Here is a 17,076-nt window from a genome sequence, read left to right as displayed (position 1 = left end):
ACTAAAACTACTGCTTAGCTTGGAGAATGGTACTGGGCTAAGAAAGGGGAGAATTGTTTTTCTGAGTCCGGTTTTTTAAACGTATTCAAGGTCATAGAATCACAGCAGCTAATAATTGGAAGGAACCCTCAAGATCACCTAAATTAAGCTTTTTCCCAAGAGCGACTCCCCGCTGCTTCCCTGACCAGGGGGTCATCCAGGTCCTGTTTACACACCGTCATTGACATGGAGCTCATGATTTGCATGACTCTACTGCTGGATGGGGAGACCCAATTGAAATGGCTTCCTTGCATGGAACCAGAATCAGCTGACCTATAGCTCCCAAGTTCTGCCCTCTGGAACTCATGGAGCCAGTCTACTTCCCCTGCTACATCGCAACTATCTTTAGAGTTCTCTTTAGACTAAGGGCTCTCATTTTCCCAAGTGTTCCTCATTGGACAGGATCTCCAGACTCATCACTATCCTGAGGGTCTGCCTCCAACATGCTCAGTCCGTCAAAATCCCTCCAAAAGTGTGATGCTCAGAATTGGAGGCCCGGCTCTGATGTGGTCTGACCAGCATAGAGTCCAGCAGAAGCATTACGGCCTCTGCTTTGACATCTAGCTTTTATTAATTCAGAACAAGAACATCTTTCAGCAACTTGCTGTGGCTATTTTAACAGCCAAAGAGCCCTAGGATCCTCTATTAGTAACTCAAACACATAGGCCTTTACTACCTGAACCTACATCAAGTCAAGTTTTCCCCAGCCTGTACTTATGGAATTGATTTTTTGGAAACCTCAGTGCAAGACTTTCCATTTATTCCTGTTAAGCTTCTTCTCTTTACTTTCAGCCCATGATTCCAGCCAAAAGGGCATCTTGGATCCTGATTCCGGAGTCCCACACATCAGCCACTCCTTTTGCATCTGCCTCATTCACTTATTTGAAAAACATACCTTCTAGATTTTACTTGAAGCTTGATGAATTACTGATAAATTACTTAATGGGCAAGGTCAAGGCTTAAACCCTGCAGCACACCATCTGACATCTCCCGTCAGGTAGACGTCAGCCTGTTAGAAAGCTTTCTTTGGGCATGATTGTTCAGTGGGCTACAGACCAATGGACTCTAGGAAAAGCCTTGTGTCAGCGCCGGCTGGGAGAAGTAGACCATGGGCCCTGTTGTGTTACTAATAAGCTGTGTTTCTTTAGAAAAACTAGCCTTTGGGGTCTCAGTTTCTTTACCTGTAATGAGAGAGGGTGAACTTGGATGGCCGGCCCCAAATTCTCTTCTGGCTCAACATTCTCATCTGGATCAACGATTACCCTGCAACCATGTTTTTCAGCCTCGCCGACAAGAACACAGTGAGAGACTTTGTCAAAAGCCTTATTCAAATCAAGATATCTTATGGTTATAATGTTCTCTTCTCCTACCAGTCCAGTGTCCTTACGCAAACAGGAGATGAGTTTTTGATGTGACTTATTTTGAGTGAACACAAGCTGATTCTTAACAACCATGTGTACTTTTCGAAATTCAGTGTGGCTTAGTGTGGAAGTAGGGGTTTCTCTCCCCCTGTCATTTTTAGTCTCTATATTTTCCCATTTTTTTGAAAATTATGATATATTTCCCATCTATAGTCTCCGGGCATCTCTTCTGTTTATGTCTCAAAACAAAGGGAAACTAACATTTATAGAGTACCTAAAGAGTGCCATCTACTTTCACAGCAGTGCTGGGCCCTGGAGAACCACAGTGGATAAAAGCAAGGTCTCTTGTCCCATCTGGCCAAGATGCATACACTCGAACAACTTACCATAATATGGTATGGGAAGTGCCGCGTTGGTGATTTGAACTAAGTTTGAGGAGGAGAGAGTCATCCATTCTGGATGAGAAAAGCATCATAGAACAGAGAGAGCACAAACTGCCTGCTCTGTGATGCAGGCACGGATGTATGGTTTACTTCCAGGGACTCGTGAGTAGCTAGTATGAATGAGGTCTGGTACAAGTAGGTGGTAAGTGGGGTGTGTCGTGGAAGATGAGGCCGGAAGTGCACTGCAGCCAGGTTGTGGGTGGCCTTGAAGGCCTGTAAGGACTTGAACTTTGGCTTCTAGATAATTGGAAGACAGGGAATGTTTATAGCACAATGACAGCCTGGGCTCTAAAAAGATATCTGGCAGCTGTGTTGAGGATAGATTAGAGGGGAAGATACCAGAAGCAAGACAATAAAAAGGTCAGGGGAATTATTACAAGGTCCTAAACCACAGCAGTGACAGCAAGAATAAAAGGAAATAGAGTCCATAGCTGTTTTAAAGGCAGACTCAAGAGGATTTGGTTATCCATTAGGTTTTAGGATGAGAGAAAGACATCATAGATGATGTTTTCCATGGTTTCTAGCTTAAATGACTAGGCAGGCGATGGTTTTGCTAACTGATCTCAAGCATAAAGGAGCATGGACAGATTGGAAGTGAAGAAAATCAGAGCCATGTTGAGCATGGTAGGGGCTTCAAAAATATGTTTTGGAGTCATCAGTGTCCAGGGGATGACTGAAATCAGGAGTGCATAAACTCACTCAGAGAGCACATATAGATCAAGATGAGAGGGCTAAGGACAGAGCCTGGGGAGAAACCAACATGTAGGGGGTGGGCAGAAAAAGAAGAGCTACTAAAGACCACCTAAGCATTTGTGCAAAGGGGAACAAGGGGAGCAAGTGTCATATGCTACAGTGTTGATGGGGTACAGAGAGATCTGGAGGATGAGGACCACAGGAAGTGGCATTGAAGGAGACGTTGGGGGTGACCAAGAGAATTCTTTCATGGTTGGAGGACTGGGTAGTTGTAATGAACCTAGGTTTAAAGCCTGGCTCCACCACTTACCAACCATGGCATACCGGGTAAGTGATTAATTCACTGAGCTTCAGTTTCTGCAACTATAAAGTGGGGATAGTAACAAGACCTACCTTGTAGGTTGTTGCTAGGATTAAATGATAATATAAGTAAAGCACTTAGATCATATAGTAGATGCTCAATAAAAGTTAGCAAAACCACTGGAAATTTGGAGGTTTAGTGAAAAAAGGTAATAGCAGAATAGCTTGAAAAAAAAGAATAAATTTTTTTTAAAAAAAAATTTTTTTATGGAACTTCAAACATGGTTGAAAGCTGAAGGGAAAAGGAAAGCGAGGATGGAAAGGTGAAAGACTGATCTCTAACAATAAAGTCCTAGATGAAATGGAGAGATGGAGGCAAGAAAGTTACCCCAGGGTCTGACTACATCTATTTTTCAGACAGATAGGCTACGTTGGAGATGACAGACAAGAGAGCTGAGCTGGTCCACACCTGGTGGGCTTTCTCTTTTCAGTTTTCTTAGAGTAGTGTTTTTTAGTGTTTTTGCTGAGAGAGGCACAGATAGCTTGGAGTATTGAGGGAAAGAAAGGCTTGGAATGGGGTTGAGAAATATGAAGTAGGGATTGAAGAAAAGAATTTCCGAGGTCGCAGCTCAGGCTGGAAATCATACATTTATAATGTGTTATTTGAAGATTATTTACTAAAGAAAAATGGAAGTTAGGGAGTTCTGCCTGTTTCGGTTTTGGCCACCCATCGATAGTACACCATCTTCCCAGGACAGGCTGCTTCTATGTTCCCAGAAGCCCTCCAGGCCGAGCTGTTGGCTACTCCATCTCACACTCATCTCACCACCTGGCCTGGGAATAGCAGCTGGGCAGCACCCATCTCCTCCAGTCTGTGCTACCCCAGCACTTAGCACAGTGCGCAGCACAAAGCAGAGGCTCCCAAACACTTATTACTTTCCTTTCAAAGTTACCTGGACTCACATGGGGGCTAGAAATGCTAATCTACCATCTTTATCACCAAGAGCTTAATGGTCACTATTCAGCTCTCTTCCAACATGTTAAATTCTTGCTCAACATCACATGGAAAAGGACATCTTGCATGTTCGCCCATTAATAGTACAACCTTCCTTGTCGTCCAAGACAGCTCCTGGCATTTAAACAGCCTGGAAACCCCATCGCCTCCCAGAAACTTCAGGGACGAACACAGGAGCTTTCTATTTGCTAGAAACCTCCTTATGTGCATCACAGACAGGTTATATTTAGCTTCAAAGCAGCTCCGATGCTGTAAGCATTGTCACCCCCATTTTATCAATAAGGAAACAAAGGCTCGAAGAGGGTAAATCACTTGTCCCAAGTCACATAGCACTGAGTTGGCAGCACTGAGGTCAAACCGTGGTTTGGATGACTCCCGTTCTTGTGCTCAGCCCCTCTTCACCTTGCTGCCTGCCTTTGCATCGCTACTTTTCTGAAGGGACCCCTTCGGCAGCCCCCTTCTGGTCTCTAACCCATGTTCAAGACTTTGGTCCTGTCTGGTCGTATACCCTGATTGGAAGATGCAAAGTAGAGATTCTCAGGCAAACCTGGGGTCGATCTACTTGTCCTTCTCTTCTCTTAGATTAAATCATAATTTTTCTCCCAATTTTATTTTTACTGTGGTAAAATACACATAACATAAAATTTACCATCTTAACCATTTTAAGTGTATAGTTTAGTGTTATCACATACACTCACATTCTTCAGCAAGCATCACCGCCATTCATCTCTCCAACTTTTCCATCTTCCAAAACTGAAACCATATCCATTAAACAAAAACTCGCCATTTCCCATCTTCTCTTCACTCCTAGCAACCCCCATTCTACTTTCTGTCTCTATACATTTAAATACTCTAGGTACCTCAAAAAAGCAGAATATTACAAAATTTGTCCTTTTGTGACTGGCTTATTTCAGCATAATGTCCTCAATGTTCATCCATGTTGAAGCACATATCAGAATTTCCTTCACTTTAAGGCTGGATAACATTCCATTGTGTGTATAGATTACCTTCTGTTTATCCATTCACCTGTCAAAGGACACATGGGCTGCTTTCACCTTTTGGCTGTTGTGAATAGTGTCGCTATGATCGAATATATCTTTGGGACCTACCTTTCAATGCTTTCGGGTAAATACTCAAAAGTGGAATTGCTGGATCATATGGTAATCCTATTTTTAATTTTTTGAGGTACCACATACTATTTTCCATAGAGGCTGCACATTGCACGTCCTCTCCAACAGTGCCCGAGGGTTCCAATTTCTCTATATGCTTGTCAATGCTTGTTATTATCTGATTTTTTTTGATAGTTGTCATCCAATGAGGTGGTATCTCATTGTGGTTTTGACTTGCATTTCCCTAATGATTAGTGATGTTGATCAGTTTTTCATGTGCTTATTGGCCATTTTTATATCTCCTTTGGAGAAATATTTATTCGACCTATTTTTGAATTTTTTTTTAATGCCTACAGCACCTGGTATTCCTAGGTGGTCTCCCATCCAAGTACTAACCAGGCCCAAACCCTGCTTAGCTTCTGAGATCAGACGAGATCGGGCACGTTCAGGGTGGCATGGCCGTAGACTAAATTTTTTTTTCAAACCATAATTTTTTAAGAACCTTGACCCTCTGCCCTCTATACTCCCCACCTCTTATCCCCAGGACAGCTCACTGGCAGGGCTTTGATAGAGCAAAGGGAATTCTTCTGCCCAACTCCATCCTTCTAGGTTTGCCAAGCACAGAACATTTATGCACAACACCACACTCTTTGGGATAATTCACTGAAAATCTCTGTCAATGTGTAAACGTCACCCGGAAGAGGTAATTCAAGTCACTATGACTCATTAACACTCTAGCCTGGATTCCTTAACCTGTATAGCTACCTGGACATCCATTGAGGAAAAGGCCACCAGATAGGCAGCTCTTGATGGGAGAAGGCAGGCCCTGGTGGAACCTAGTGTTGACGAGAAGAAGGGACCAGGCAGTGAGCGTCTGAGCAAACAAGGGCAGGCGCTAACCAAGGTGGCCATGAAGGAGAACTATGGGGACAGCCCTCATCTTGGTGACCAGTATATGGAGAGGTTATTATACAGGGAAGAGGCTAGGAACACAGGCTCTGTTTCAAATGGGAAGAGGAAGGTGAGGATGAGCTTAGGGGAAGAGACTGTAGGTCCAGATGAGTGGATGAGAGCTTTGGGTTCCATGAGGCCACCCCAGAGCATAGGGGTGCGAGTTACGGCAACAGGAGAGATGCCAGAAGCCGGAGGAATCCAGTGGGGGAAACAAGATGTGGCAGTCACGCGAGCTTGCTGCTGCTTAGATCTTCCTTTGCGAGAGCAGCACTTTGAGGAATGTGGTTGGCTACCAGCCTCCACCAGTTGCACCTTTGACACCCAGCGCAGCTTTCACATCAATACCAGGCTCTCTGTAGGCTGCTCCCAGCCAGTTTCAGAGCACAGCACAGGCTCCAGAGGTGGGCCATCCCCACCTAGCACAGGACCCCTCACTGGCAGCCTGCCGAGATTTTCTCCAAGTGCTCTGCAGTCCGAGTCCTTCCTGCCCAAGTCTTCCCTTCTTTCCCTCTCTCCTCTCAGTTTTCACACCTGCATCAGGACCGAGGGTTCTTCCCACTTACTTCTGCTCCCTGTCCTCTTTATACTCCACAGAACTTTCTTCCAATAAGTCAGCTGCTCATCTAATTGTATCTGACATCTGCTTCTTGGAGGACCCAGACTGACACAGAAGGTATCTAAACATGACCCCCAGCCCACTCCACACACACATGTATACCCCACTCAGCTTTCGAATAAAGCCCACTTCCCGCCTGGGCTTGACCTTACTTCTAGAGGCTGAGTGGTAACCAAAACAAGGGCGGCCTAAGTTTATAGACAGTGCAGAGTTAGTAACAAAAAGGAAGGCATAAAAGTGTACAAGGACCACTGTGTTCGTTTTTTGGTGGGAAGGAGGGCACTTAATAGTGAGACCTCACGCTTGAGGGCGTTCCTCTTGGAGCTCATGAGTTGGATGGAGAGCAGTTTAGAAGCCAGGCCATATTTAACTGAATCCATGGGGCTTCGAATAGTGCCTGGCATCTGCTCAATAAATATTTGAAGAATGAATGAGTTTATTCATCACAATAGTGCTCTAAAATTTCTCAAAATCTTTCAAGCCTAGTCTCTCAGTTCATTTTCTCTGCTGGGCAGAGACTATCTCAAAGCTACTAAACTGAGGCCCAGACAAATTTGTGGAAGTCAGCTGCAACTTTCCATCAGATTAGACCATCCCACTTCCTGTTCTTCTTCATGCCAATAAAACGCTTTCATCTGAAGCCCCCTGGATAACAGCGCACTGCCCTTTCTCCCCAGCTCCCTTGTGAGCTTTAGGGTACCCCGGCCAATTCCAGCCCAAGCTCAGAGAAACAGCATCTCAGAGCACAAGGCCAAAATTAGGTCTGATATCGGATGTGTGAGGCCAACTAGCAATTGACTGACCTACTTTGCACGATCAATTACTAATACCTAAATCATGACAAACCAGATTCCCAGGACATATCTAAATGCCATTGATCAGGATGGAGAAGCAAGGAGCACAGACTTCCTCGCTGGAGCGGCAACTACAACAGAGGTGGATCTAAGCCAGACTTGCCGCCACGTGGGCAGTGCCATGTGGGGTGCCGGGAACAGAGGGCCTAATGCGGGCCAGGAGCTCCTCTCCAAATGGCCAGGAGAAGAGCAGCCCTTTCTAGTATGTACTAACAATACTGTGCAGTACTGGATTGCCACTAGGGACGGAGCCATTCAGTGTTCACTGCCAGTAATTAAACCGCTTCAGGTACTGCCTTCTAAGACAGAACAGAGTTTGCTTTATTTTCTTTTATTTTTAAATGAGTCGAAACTAAAACAAGAGAAGCAACTGGGGGGCATGGGAACCCCGCTTGCTGACTGACGACACCGCTCTAGGAGGGATTGTCCCCTGGAGAACAAACGACTGCCAGATACAGACAGTCTTTGATGACCTGCTTATGGTCAATTAAAAATCCCAATTAACACTCCTGAAACGAAGTTCAATATTTGTCACTAAACTCAGAATGAGATGCATCTGGCAGGAGGTAGGAGATGAAGCTGCCTCCTTCAGAGGAGGAAGAGCTGGTTGCTCTCCAGGGAAGGGCCCATGGGGGGCTGTGGAAAAGATCCCCCTTGGCATAACCAGTAAGGGGGGTGGGGGAGGCCTGCTTCTCTATCCCCGGTCCCACTTCCAAAGGGTCTTCCTGGGTCTTCTAACAAAAATGCCACATTAAGAGCCTACCCCCACTATTTGGGCACAGTCCCTCTACCTGTCCTGTTCTGTTATCTACTGACTCCTGGTTGTGCTGCTTCAGTTCTGGGCTCACTGTTTTCATGGTACTACCCTCAGGCCTGGTGGCCTGGATGTCCTGTGGCTGTCACTCCTAGCATCCAGCCTCATCACTCCCAGGCCATCCACCCCACACCACATGTGTGGAGGACAAACAGCAGGACGATGTGCAGGGGAAACAAACAATTGATGGCAGCCATGATAATTGCTCTGTTGTCCTTTGGATGTTTCTTTCTCCCTCCCATCCAGACCCCTCGGTTACACGTGAAATGGATTAAAACACCTTATCTGGTACTGGAACCTGCTTCTCTATACCTCTGATACCTCCGTCAGGCCCTAGCCTCTTTCTTGCCTGTTTCCCAATCAACCCTTCTTGCTGCCAGAATGATCTTTCCAAAATGCAGAAAGGCTCATCTCAGTCCCCTCATCTGAAATAATTTAATATCCCCCACTGCTTTAGGAAAAGTTCAGACTCACTTGTCAGGCACAAAAAACCCTTTGTGACCTTGGCTGCCCTCTGCCCTCCATCTTAACCTTATCTCCCTGACATGCCCACACCCTTCATGCACTGCCCACTAGAGTGCTCTAGAACATGCAGTTTTCCTGTGAGATGTTTCCAGGATAGCCCTTGCCCCTCTTTGATTAGTAAACACTGACTCTCCATAGTTTAAGCTTCGCCTGCTCCAGGAAGCCTTCCCTGACTGTTCCCCCTCTAGTTTGATTAGGATCTTCCTCTGTGAGTTCACTGTGTTTGCTGCTTACCCTCCTCACAGCAATTCTCATTCCACACTATCAGTGTGGATTTGGTGTTCCTTGAAATGTCCTTAAAAACAAAGACTATGTCTTATTCACCTCACATTTCCTGGCACATTGTAGGCATTCAATGTATGTTCATTGCATGAATGAATATTTAATACAGCTTTATAAAATTGTTTAATTATCAATTTTTTATGAATCAAACAGTATTTCCCATTGAGTGTCATTATAACATCAGAGGTGCTTTATCTTCATTTCAGGTATAACTGTGCCCTAAATGATCTAGTAGAAGCTGCTAGTTAAAGGATTCTTATGGTTAAACTCATTGTAAAATGGAAGACTTACTAGAACGCAATTAAATTTATCTACTTGGTAAATTTAAATTTGGAAGTTTCTTTAAACTAGCAGAGTAAATGTGCAGTTTCTCTGAAAATGTGAATGAGTGTGGCTCACCCCCAAAAGATGCAGATAAAGGGGCCTGCATGGGGTGCACCCACCAGCAGTGAAGTGTGAGCAGTGGGGAAAGGAGATGGGAGCCTGAAGAGGATGTCAAGCTGTTCACGGCAACGTCATTATGCAAACCAGTGATTTAGAAGGAATAAAGCTGGGAGCTCGGGCCTCCCACTCTCAATTACCCCAGGGCTATTTCATCTTTCCATCTTCCAGGTTGCTTGCACCACCCACCTAAGCTCTAAGCGGAAACTGGAAAGATATTTCCTGTTCTTAGTCCCATCGAAATCCTTTTGTCTGCTATTCAGAGAGCTGCCTCTTCTATACTATAGCCCCTGCCTGCCACCATCCTCCCTTCCCAGATGCTGGATTCTGACCTGGGAGACTGTTCACCCACCATGTGTGACAAATATTGACACTGAAAACAACTCTGCTTCTGCAGTTGCTAGTTTCCTGGTCCCAGGAAACCTCAGTTCCCAAGTGACAAATGGATTTTAGGCCCATTAGCTATGCTATTATCAAAACACAAAATATAAACCTCGGCTCCACTCCTGACCTTTTCTGATACCTGGAAATCCGGGTTTCTTGTTCAGTTGTCAGCCTTACTCCACCCCAAAATCTTACCTCTCTAAAAGCAGCTGAGTGAGACTGGAAGCAAGCGTGTCACCCCATATAACTGTGGGTGCCCTAAGGACAGACACTGGAATGTCTATCTACCTCACACCCAGGGGCAGCCCAATAAATGCTGGAAGGAAGGAAAAATGACAAGGACGATCATGATTATAATAACAACTATCACCCCTTTCCCCGTTACAGAGCACATGCCATGTGCTGGGCCCTGTGCTAAACTCTTCCCTTATATTATTATCTAGGTTAATTCTCACAAGTATTTTTATGCCTATTTCACAGATGAGGAAACTGAGATTTTAGGAAGTTAAAGACCTTGTCTAGCATCACATAGTGGACTCCAAAGTTCCTGCCCTAACCCTATAAAGAAAGGAGAAAATGAGAAAGGGGAGAAAGAAAAGAAATGTGAGAAAAGGAAGGAAGGAATGAAGGGAGGGAGGATAAACAGACTGACCTGAAGCAAACCAGGCATGATAATGATAAAATTTACTAAAAAAAAAAAAAAAAAATTAAAAAGAAGGAAAAAAAAAGATAAAGAATTATTAATTATCATTCCTCAGACTCATTTTCTGAAAAGCTCAAAGTGCCTTCACATCTGCTTCTTTTCTTCCTACAACCCGACAAGGTGGGCCAGAGTATCTGCTAGTCTGTTCTTTTCATCTTCCCCAGCTCCCATCCCCACCTTCATCCTCTCCCATACCACACACACACTTCAAAATGTTTTTAGACAGATGGCAAAACTGAAGTCTGGAAAAATCTTATGGTTGAAACCTTCTAGTTCCCCGGCCCAGATGTCATGGACCAAACCAGGCAGATGTGGGGGTGGGGAAGGCCAGGAGCTAGAGGAAGGAGGGGCTGAGCTCCCTCCTTACACTTCAGCTTCCTCTGGTGACTGGGCTAAGAGCCCCAGTGAGGAGACCTATGTTCTCTTGTTTCGCTCCAGCCAAAGGGAAAAAGTAGATGTCACACACACCCACACCTCAGGAACAATGCAAGTATTAATAACTTTTAATTGTACGTGAGGTTCAGTATATTTCCCCATGGTGCCTCAAAAGCCATTTATTTTTGTACCTCAGAGCGGGGAAGGTACTATCTATCCACTGGGGTCCCAGCCAGGCTGGTGGTGACTAACAGAGAACTCTTCATTCAGAGGAACATTGCAAAAACGTATCCATTTCCCGGGTACACATTGGGTGGGTGGTGAAGGCAGTGAGCTAAGCAGTGCTGTCGAGGTTTGCCTGGGCGCCCGGATGTACCCACGCCAGGGGAGGGAAGTCTGGGGGTTGGGCAGGGGTGGAGAATGAGATAACCCCCTACAATGCATAATCTAAAAATAATGTGGGTTTGCCCTTGACTGGCAATATATGATTTTCCCCCCAACAGAATCCCTTTTCTAATTTTTTTTTTTTTTTTTTTTGCTTAGGCTGTTACTAAAAGAGTTTGCACTTGACTGGCAATATATGATTTTCCCCCCAACAGAATCACTTTTCTAATTTTTTTTTTTTTTTGCTTAGGCTGTTACTAAAATGAGTTTGCACTCTCAGAGAACATTCGATGGCTATAGAAGCCAGATTAGTGCTGGGGGCCGGGGGTAGGGGGCAAGTAAATGAACCTGAGAGTCTAAATTTGTCTTAGACAATCCTAATCCAAAGCCAATTAACTCTAAGTATGAATTTTATTTTTCTTTTAAGATAATATTAATTTGTTTTTCTTTTGTTAGAAACAAGACACTTCCACCCTCCAGAGATGTGGCGGAGAAAGATTTTCTTTCCCTGCTAAAAATCCTTTTTCTCACCCCCACCATCTACCATGATTAACATGTTCTGTACAGTAGATCCTCTCTGTGATAAACAAAGGATTTCTTCAAGGCTCAAAACCACCACAGGAGCGACCTGGAATGATCTCCAGTTAGGAGTGAAAAAACTGAAGCTCAGAGGGAGCCTGGTAAGGGTTCAAATCTCCTCACCCACATCTCTTGTCCATTTGCTCGCCTCTAAGCAGAACTATTACTAAATAATCTCAAACAGGCGAATGTCTCCTTATTACTCCCACCTACCACCCAAGTCTCAAAATGTTTCCTCTTTTTAGTAGTGAGGTTTGAAATTCTAAATTCCCATGTGGGCAACAGTGGGGGAGGTGGGATGCAGGCTAGGATGGGAAGTGGGACCTTAGGCCAGTGCTTAGCCTCTCTGAAGCTCAATTTTCTCATGTGTACAATGGGGAGCGATAGCTTGCAGGGTGACATGCCTAGCATCCTGCCTGGCACAGAAGAGTTGTGCTTGTAAGTGAGGCTCTCTCTCAACCTTTGTTAGTGAACTTGGGTAGGCAGAGCAACTTCAGATGCATGCCCATTCCTGTCTGACCCAGTCCTCTCTGAAACGGTTGAAAAGGTGAGGGTGTCTGGCCCAATGACCTTTATTTTGAGAGACCATGGGAATGAGAGGCCCTCAATGAACCACTGAGTATCCTGTCGTACCCATCCAAACTTCTTCGTGCTAGCTACTGACACGAAAATCACTCCTCACCGTGGCCTTGTCCAGCAGGCTCATCTTTTCCTTCCAAATTATATGAGCAGGCTTTCTTAGTGGGTCTTGACTAGGTTTTGATTTAGTTGGTTGGTTGGTTTCCAATCAGCCTTTCTTATTTTATACTGGGGGAAACTGAGGTCTATAGGCAGACAGAGATCAGAGCTCGGATCACTTCTAACTTCCCCATGACTCAGTGCTGGCCTATTCCCAGGGAAGAACGCAATCAGAGCTCAGTGTTTAGTCTAGATAATCCAGCAGGATTAGGGCTGGAAGGCAGAAGCATAAATGGGGAGACCCTCTGTTGAATCTCTTCATCACACATGTTCTGGGCCAGATTGATTTTTCCTGGTGAACTGCAAGCCAGGAGGGTGGCAGCCATCCACAAAGGCAGATGCATCTGTGCAAACACTCATGTGTCCAAGCAGACTCCCTCTTCTGCACACACCTGTGTAGCATGAGGGGAAGCAGGAGGCCTAGTGTCTAGCCCCACTTCTGCCACTAATATCTTGGGTAAATCCCTTAATTCAGTTTTCCCAAACTTGCTCAATTATAAATACTACCTGGGGCCCTTATTTAAAGTACAGATTCTTGAAGTCTTCACAGTACTAACTTAGAATCAAATCACATATAATATCAAGGAGGTCATGAAACACAGAGTAACACTCTTACCTTTAGACTTTTACCCTCTCTTCTGCAAAAAGAAGGGGGTAAAGCAAAGGCCTTCTAAAGAGAAATTGTGAGGCCAGTGCTCCAGTTCTAAAGTTGCATGCCTCTGTGACTAACTCACATGTGAAAACATGACATTGCAAGTGGGCCCAGATTCACATGTGCATTGGCACACACGCGCATAGGTACAAACAATCTCATTCTCTTCTTGCTCCAGCCCAGTGTCTTGTTTAACTTTGGCTAGGCTTCCGGTGGTGACTGAGGAGGTTTTAAGTTATCTGTAAAGTGTGTACTTTGTGGGAGCCGTGCTCCAAGTCCTTGACATGATTGCCCCTCAGCCCAGCAGGTGGGTAGTAGTGGTCAAGTGGACACCTGTGACAGAGCACACTGGTCAGGGACAATCACTTCCCTGCCCGGTCAGCTTAAATCGCAGGTGATTAAATAAATGCCATCTCTCGAAGGCTAGTAAAATCAGTCTCCTGGCTACCAGAGAAAAGGAAAAGAGGAGAGCGAATGATCTTAAAGTTATTCTCTCCTCTGTGTTCCTCCATCCTCCTCCCAAAGGGCCTGGCATCCAAGCCAGTCTTCTAAATGTCTCCCCAAGCCAGCACCCTTAGCCCAATTCTAGGCATGTCAAAATGTTGGTGGAAGTAGGCATCTGAGCTGCCTAAAGGCAGGCAGACCAGATGCTTCTAAAGCAGTAGCATAGGGTCATCTTTCTAGTCTTGGGGTACTGGGGTAAGCACTCTCTCCATCCATGAAAGGTTCAAGCAGAGGCTGAAGTCCCAGTATAGATTCACCAAGGGGTGAAGACACAGACTAAATTAGGGCAATGGTGAGTTGGACTACTGTTAGCTGCACAGCACAAATCACACTTCAAATATATCCTGCCTCTCTCTGTGTGCTCTATACTTCCTGCTCCATAGAACAGTGTGACTCAGTTCTTCCACACTAATTATGTGGAGTCGAGGAGACTCGGGGTTGGAAGGGACGTCAAACCTGTCTAGTTTAACCCCAACATCCAAAGCTTCAGCTCTGTCACATCACCTGCATCTCCATCATGGGAATGTCTCCCTCCCGTTGGACTACTTGCAGTGACAAGAAACTCACTACCTACAAAGGTGCCAAATCTCTCTGACGGCCCTGCTATAAAGTGGGCTTGAAATCAAATCTCGAACTATCTTAGTTACCTAAGGTCCTCCTGCTCTTCCCAAACCAACTAATTTCATTTGATTTGGGCAAGTTTCTTAATCTCTCTAAGCCTCAGTTGCCTTTGTCATAAAGTGGGGATAACAGTAATACCTAACTCAAAGGACTATTGTGCAAGTCACACGAAAGAGTAAATACACAGAGCGTGGCACAAAGTAAGCCCATAAGAAATGTTTGTGGCTAATATTTTGCTTTGGAGGAACTGATATAGTCCCTTGCACCTAAGGCTTTCATTCGTGATGTTTTCATTTTCAGAAGGGATACACACTGTCCTGGGAGTGGGTGTTCTCAGGCATTCTGGAGACATGGGCAGGGGGTGCATGTCAGAGCTGGCACATGGCACACAAGTGGAACGACACTGTTGCATCAGGGCCCAGGGCTACCTGGGTCCTGCTGGAGGTTGGGAGGGAGGGTGGGAGGCACCTTCCTAGGAGCACACCCAGGCTTTCTCTTCCCCAGGCTTTCATCCCCAGGCTTTCTCTTCCTTCCCACTCCATGGAACCAGACACATAGCAGAGTGAAAGGCTGAGGGCAGGAATGGGTAGGGGTGTGGGTTCCTATTACATACCACCTAGTAAATCATTCTGATTTCATCCAAGGCAGCATCCTATCCCTGAATCATGATCTGTCAGACTTGAAGAACCTCCTTCAACTGCACTCACTAGCTCTTTGACTTGGGTAAGAAATTTAAACTCTCTGAGCTTCAGTTTCCTCACCTGTTAAAACAAGGATATTGATAATATCTACCGCATGGACTTTTCATTCTTGGATAAACTGTAATGCGGTGCTTGACTTATGCCAAACTTGGTATAATATTAAAGGACTTCAGATACAGGCTAATATCAGTTTGGGGTCTGGTCAGCCATTAGCCCTCATTTAACAAGATGGTACATGTCTTAGTCTACTCAGGCTGCCATAACGAAACACCAAAGGCTAGGTGGCTTAAATCTCAGAAATTATTTTCTCACAGTTCTGGAGACTGGCAGTCCAATATCGAGGTACCAGTAGGCTCAATGTCTGGTAAAGACCTTCTCCTTGGGTTGCAGATGGCTACTGTCTTGCTGTGTCCTCACACGGCAGAGAGCGAAGAGAGCAAATTCCTTGGTGTCTCTCTTAGAAGGACAGTCATCCTATTTGTTGAGGACCCTACTCTCTGACCTCATTTAATCTTAATTACTTCCTAAGAGGTCCTATCTCCAAATACAGTCACAGGGTGGCGGGGGTTAGGCCATCAACATATGTATTTAGTGGAGGGGAGACACAAACACTCAGTCTGTAAAAGTAGCCAAAAGGGGGTTTTAAGTGGCTGTTTATTCTAGTAAATGTCATGGAGAGGGGGATGTTTTCATAACCACAGCCTCTTCCTTCCCTGCTCACTGGCGTTGGGGTAAGGCTTCATAAGAGAGAAGCAAATAGATCGGCATCGCCAGGGCAACAAACAAGTTTCCTGATCCATTAGCCTCAGCAGCAGCTGTGACAAAGATAAAACTCCAAGGAGTTGGTCCAGGCCCAGGTCCCTGAGGGGCCAACACCTGAGGGTAACATGACAATGAGACGGACCCGGACCAAAGGAACAAGGAGCAGGAAGGCAGTCAACATCTCTGACCCTAGGCTGGGCTTCCCTGCTAACACATGCAAAGAATAAACCACTGGATCTGACCCAGCCTCAGCACAGTCCTGCCCTGCAATGATGGCTGTCCCCTCTGCAAGGGACAGGTCCAGGAAGACCTTGTCCTACTGACAGATTACTGTTCTGATAGCCCGGAATTTGTATTTTACTTTGCTTACTCTAACACTGCCTTGTTTATTGCATGGATATTTCATCTCCCAGATCCATCTTGAGATCATCGTTAAAGGTTTCTTCTCTGCTCACTGAGATGTCCCTGCTAATCATAAAAATCTATGTTGCAATTTCAGATTAATTAAAGCTGTAAACTGGGAAGCTAGTGACTGTAAGTCGTATTCTCCACTTCTCTGCACCCTCTCAAAAGCATATCATTTTATGATACTCTCCCTAAAAATAATTTTACCCCTCAAAACCTTCCTTTAGTCAGCAGGCAGCCTTTCTCTGTCTGGGCTGTCCTCCAGTCATGGTTTCTCGGCTGAGGGCAGTGGGATCTGACACATCCTAGACAAAGAATCCGCCCCCCAACTTTAGCAACTCCCAAATGTATCCAACATGATCCTTAAGGTCTAGAACCCAGGAAGGAGACTACCGGTTTTGAACCCAGCACTGCCACTTACAACCTGTGTGAGCACGTGACTTAGCCTCTCTCAGTTTCCTCCTATGAAATGGGGGTGATTATGGTGCCCACCTGGTAGGTTGTTGTTAGTGTTAAATGAAATGCGCTAAGTAAAGCACCTGAAAAATGCCTGCACATAAAGGGTAACTGTTAGGTAGTGTCTGCTGAGCCCAGCATCTGGATGGGCCCCTGTGGACAATACCATAGATACAATACTGTCCCTGTCCTCTGCGAGTTGACAATCTAATTGAGGAGATGAAACATACTCAAAAGAGAGAGCTCACCGAGCCCTAAGCTGCATGGTACCTGTCATCAATATAAGTGCGGTCGGATCACTTCGAGGTCACATAGCTATACCCAGTGAAGGCTGTCCTCCGTCCACCTCCACTCTTGCTCCCAAGA

The 17,076-nt window shown here is 45.3% G+C and overlaps 1 protein-coding gene and 1 non-coding gene across 2 annotated transcripts in view; both read right to left on the bottom strand.

Annotated features, from left to right (window-relative positions):
* The window catches only part of DSCAML1 (DS cell adhesion molecule like 1), a 327,482-nt gene that overhangs the window by 233,345 nt on the left and 77,061 nt on the right, over positions 1–17,076 (bottom strand).
* LOC112480484 lies at positions 5,308–5,427 on the bottom strand. The gene has a single exon (XR_003046600.1). It is a non-coding gene; the product is annotated as a 5S ribosomal RNA (ribosomal RNA).

The sequence above is a fragment of the Pteropus alecto genome, unplaced genomic scaffold (genome assembly GCF_000325575.1).
Source record: "Pteropus alecto unplaced genomic scaffold, ASM32557v1 scaffold224, whole genome shotgun sequence".
NCBI lineage: Eukaryota > Metazoa > Chordata > Mammalia > Chiroptera > Pteropodidae > Pteropus > Pteropus alecto.
The sequence above is the reverse complement of the archived record's forward strand: the minus strand, read 5'-3'. Positions and strand labels throughout refer to the sequence as shown.